This window comes from Mus caroli, chromosome 14 (genome assembly GCF_900094665.2).
Source record: "Mus caroli chromosome 14, CAROLI_EIJ_v1.1, whole genome shotgun sequence".
Taxonomy (NCBI): Eukaryota; Metazoa; Chordata; class Mammalia; order Rodentia; family Muridae; genus Mus; species Mus caroli.
Window position 1 is genome coordinate 110134929 of NC_034583.1, and position 4586 is coordinate 110139514.

Below are 4586 nucleotides of genomic sequence, written 5' to 3' on the forward strand. Positions count from 1 at the left end.
TAAGAGGCAGAGGCATGAGGACCAGTCTGGGCTACATGAGGAGACCTTCTGGGGAGGAGTGGGAGAGGAATTTAAAATCGACTGCTGCTGCTCTTGGTGGCAGTTTGACCACTACACTTAAGAAAATTACTGGCTGAAAATAGCTCACCCATACTTGTAAAGCCACACACAGTTTGGCCACAGAGCTAGCTTCCAACCCACCCATGATTCTCTCCAGCAAATCGCCCAAGGCCTGTCTGGTTCTCCAGAGGCCAGAGGGATTTGTGCAGCATGAAAGAAACAGCCCCAACCCTCAGCAGATTGCTTTTGACTCCCATGACTTACAGGTGCCCCTCTCTGATAATCAAGCTTTCATGTCTTAAGCCTCCCTCCCTATCCACAGAGACAATTTCACTTGGTTAAGTTCAGTTGTAGCTCAGTTGTAGCTCAGTTGTAGCTGCAGCTGAGGTCAGTGAACTCCTCCAGGGTGGAAAATGACCGGAATCTGAGCCAAATTGGCTCTAGGGGCGGGTCCACACTAGCCTCTGGATCCCGCAGAACAAGGCTTTCCTGTGTTCCATATGGTCAGCGGCTCAAGATCTTTCCCAGACAGAGACAGGGAAGAAGGACGAAGGAAAAATGGCACCTAGTGGGTGGGGATAGTGATTGAAAGTCACCTAGTATCGTGGGCCTTCTGATCATGAATCTTCCCACTATATCACCAAGTTCTGGAAAAAAAAAAAAAAAAAAAAAACGGGATCAAACAACTGCAAGTCATTCTAAATCTCGCCACACTAAGCGGGGCATTCTGCTGTCCCTGGTCGGAGAGAGGTGGGGTTGGGCACTGTCCTGGGATTCACTCAGGTGGTGGACACTGAGCCCGAGCAGCATCAGAGGTGGCACCTGTGTCTCTGGCATTGAATACTGCGCCGCTTAGGGTGGTGCCGGAAGCCTGCGCTAGTGGCCTGGAAAGGGGCGGGGGGCGGAATTCGTGGGTCTCTGTAAAACGCTTTCCACGTGATGTAGCCCTCTGTCAGGCTTCAAAAGGCGACCTGCGGAGTCAGTGCCACGAATCTCCCTCCGGGCCTCCGCATCCCGCTGGACACCAGCGACTAGCGCTCGCGTCTCCGCCGTGGCGCTTCTTCCCGCTCTCGGCTTGGTGGTGCAGCTCAGACACCAGCCCTTGCCGCACGCCCAAGTAAGGCACAGCTCCAGGGTGGCACGGCCCTGCCCACGATCCACCTTTCTGCGCACCTGCCTCCGGGGCGGGGCGGAGCGGGGCGGGGCCGCTGTGCGGGCGCAGGTCACGGCTTGGACGCTGGAGGGGGCTGTGGCTCTCCGCCGTCCCCAGGCTGTGCCCAGGCTCCCCCTGCCGAGGGCTCGGCCCAGGCCCTGGGAGGGGCAGTGGTGTCCCTCATTTCCCGCTCAACAGCCTCGGAGGCGGCTGGTCCCGGCGCGGGCGCAGCGGCTGCGGGGAGCGGGGAGCCGGGAGAAGGTGCGGGGCGGGGACGCGGCCACCGCCCGCTCTGCGCCGCTCCTCCCCACGCGAGTGGCGCTCCGGCCGGGCGTCGAGGCGGCCGCAGCGACCCGGAGCGCGCTCCCCACCCACCCCGCCTGCTCCGCCCTCCCCTCCGCCCCGCGCCACCTTTGATGGCTCGGACCTCGGCCGGCCGCCGCCTGCCTAGCTCGCGCGCCCGCCGCCTGCCGCCCGCGGGGACCCCTCGCTCGCCGCCGCCGCCGCCGCCGCCGCGCCCTCGCCAGACTTGCAGCCCGCAGCCCGCAGCCCGGACCCGGAGCCACCGAGGTAGGAGGCGTGCGGCGAACAATGACCGCGGTGGGAGGGCGGCCGCCGGGGTGGACCGGGCCGCGGCAGCAACTTGTGCGAGTCCCCGCGCCCGCGGCCCTGGGCGCGGGCCGAGCTGGCTGCGGAGTCCACGGGAACGGTCCTCTTTGCAGCCGGCGGCAGCAGGCCCCGCAACAATAGCAGAAGCCACGGTTCCTCGGGCACCCGTGGAGCTCACCTCCGCGGACCTGGGCTGCGGGGCTCTGAGCTCGTGGGTTCCCCCCAGCTTGGCTTCCTCTCCTTGAGCGCCCCTCCCCCGCTTCCTCCCATCCCACCCTGCCGGGTGACAGCGCCCCCGACGCCTCTTCCGGACCTCAGGCTGCAATCTCGGCTCTGGAGGTCCGTCTCCCGGCAGCACGGGTGCCACCGTGCCGCCGGGTCACTGCATCTCGCCCACGGGCGGCGAGAGCCTCCCGGTGGGTGACAAAGAGGAACACGCCCTCTTAAGTTAGATCTTGATTCTCTTCGCTCTCTGCCTTATGGAGGGGAAAGTTTCCCCCTCCCTTTTTAAAGCACAGGATATATATTATTATTTTTGTAGGGGGCGGGGAGTTCAGAACTTCTGATTGTGATTTTTTTACGATCTAAGTTCGGAAAACTTTAGCCTTGTGATCCATCCGGACCCCCGTGAGTGAGCGCCTTAGACCTAGGGGTCGTGGAGGAGTACCAGATTCCTTGATGGGACCCGGAAACCAACGGCTGGCGGGGATTTTCTAGAGTCCCCTAGAAAATAGGGAGGTAGGGCTCACAAAGGAACGAGGTTTGAGACGTGCTGGTGAAGATGTGGGAGCGAATAACTGCCTCTCATCTGGAACAGTTTACCAGGCTCAGCCTCTCCCCCCTCCCCGGCTCCGGAGTTCGGTGGCCTCCGGCTGTTTCATTTATTTTTGTTTCAGCCTTCCTGCGTGCTAGTTTACCGCGTTTGACAACCTTAAACCTGGCCCCTGCCCATGGTTTACCCTCCAGACTTCCAACCCCTCCCTTAGTAGGCAGCGTTTTCTGACTATAACTTCGACCCAGCGATAGGCCATGTTTAATGTGCTTTGCACGTGGGGACTTGGCCAAGCCCACTTCAGAACATTCCCCTAGCGTTGTCTTGCTTCTCTTTTTCTATCTGAACAAGGAATGGAGAAAGAGGGAGAAAGCCTTTTGGATTATGAAAGCTTTAGTTGAGGAGTTGCCTTTAAAAATTGGTTTGGTGTTTTGGAAGCTAAGGTGGGGCCCTTTTCAAATCCCTGTCGTCTTTCCCCTCAGCCCCACATTTCTTGCTGGCATCTTAGCCTCAGCTTTTCAGGTGGGTGGGTCTCTGACAATGCACGTCTTCCGTGGGTCTGGCATCCACACAGCCCACTTTATATTCCTGCAGCATCGGTCTGCAGCAAGACACTAATATTGGACCTTCTCCAAGCACAACGAAACGTTTGTGTTTTTAGTATGTCTGGCTAATAGCTCTGCTTCTGGGTAAAATAAATAGAAGCATTATTGGGCAGTGACTGGTCTACTGGGGGAGTCGGTGGTGTAGATAGTGAGCAGATGTCTGCCAAGCCCACAGGAAGCTAGAAATACTTGGTCATCGATGAGGTAACTACCTCCTCATGGTGTGTGTGTGTGTGTGTGTGTGTGTGTGTGTGTGTGTAGAACTGTAGTGTGCTCTTCTGACTTGGGATATGCTGTTAAGATTTAGGAGTTCTGTAAGTTGGAATCCTTCTGAAGTTAGTTGTACAATGCAAACATCCCCCTCCACACCCCACTTCCTTCTGTGATAGGATCTTAGAGTGTATCCCTGATTGGTCTCACTGGAGATCTTCCTGTCTCAGTCACCCCGAATGCCAGGATTATAGATAGGTGTGCATATCATGTCTATTTTTAGTGTACTTTTCTATACTGATATTCTCTTATTGGGTGTTGATATTAGGATATTCTTTTGGGACAGTTTTTTGTCTTGTTTTTCATCACATTATCCAAGGGACAATATTTAAAGATGAAGATTAAAAGTAATATTGAAAAGGACAAGGAGGTATGGGGCCACATAATCCTAGTGTCCTGGAGGCAGAAGGAGGGGGCTCATAAATTCAAGGCCAGCCTTAACTCCAATCTCAATAACAGAAAGGAGGGGGTGCGGGGAAGAAAGCCTAGTCGTTAAATTCACTTGGGAAAATGAGTGGACGTTGGAGAACTCTAGATAGGAAAAGAAAACCCGAATTTTTGCATGCTAGTTTTACTTTGGAGAACTAGCCTGGTAATACTCTGAGAGGAACAAGAAGATTGTGACTTTGTAGACTTAATGTTTCCCTGGCATGATGCACTGGCCATCTTAAACCAATCTTTTGTGTCTGGCTTTGCTTGCTGCAGACAGTGGTTTAGCATTTTTGAGAACTCCTCTCTAAAAGAAGATGATACAGTTCAGAGAGGCCTCCACAGCCCTGTGTCAGAGTCCTGGGAGTCCTTTCTTGCAGGACTGGCAGGGATTCCCTGTGTTGGTGCCTTGCCTGGGAGAGACCTCAGTAGACTGTAGGTCTTTTGGCTGTATTGGTACTTCCTGTGATTTGGTACTTTTGATGAAAAGGAGCTGTAAGCTTACTTAGTGGAGTGTTCATCCTGTGTTCTGTCCCTAGCCTCCAATAAGCCAGGTGTGGTGGCTTGTGTTTGTAATACTGGTCCTCTGGAAGTAGAGGATCAGGTGTTCAAGGTCACCTTTGGTTATACTTGCATAATGAGTTTGAGGCCAGCTGGGATTACACACACACACACACACACACACACA

At 55.2% G+C, this 4586-nt stretch overlaps 1 protein-coding gene across 5 annotated transcripts in view; it reads left to right on the plus strand.

The window, feature by feature from the left end:
• The first annotated feature begins 1157 nt into the window (after positions 1-1157).
• Farp1 (FERM, ARH/RhoGEF and pleckstrin domain protein 1) overlaps positions 1158-4586 on the plus strand; it is a 246439-nt gene continuing 243010 nt past the window's right edge. For 3 of the 5 annotated variants that reach the window (XM_021181765.2, XM_029468931.1, XM_021181766.2), the window contains exon 1: positions 1727-1783. The gene's annotated coding sequence lies outside the window, so the exon portion shown is untranslated. Of the gene's footprint in view, positions 1178-1417; positions 1784-4586 lie in introns of those variants that run through there. The other 2 variants (XM_029468929.1, XM_021181763.2) reach the window with 2 other exon arrangements.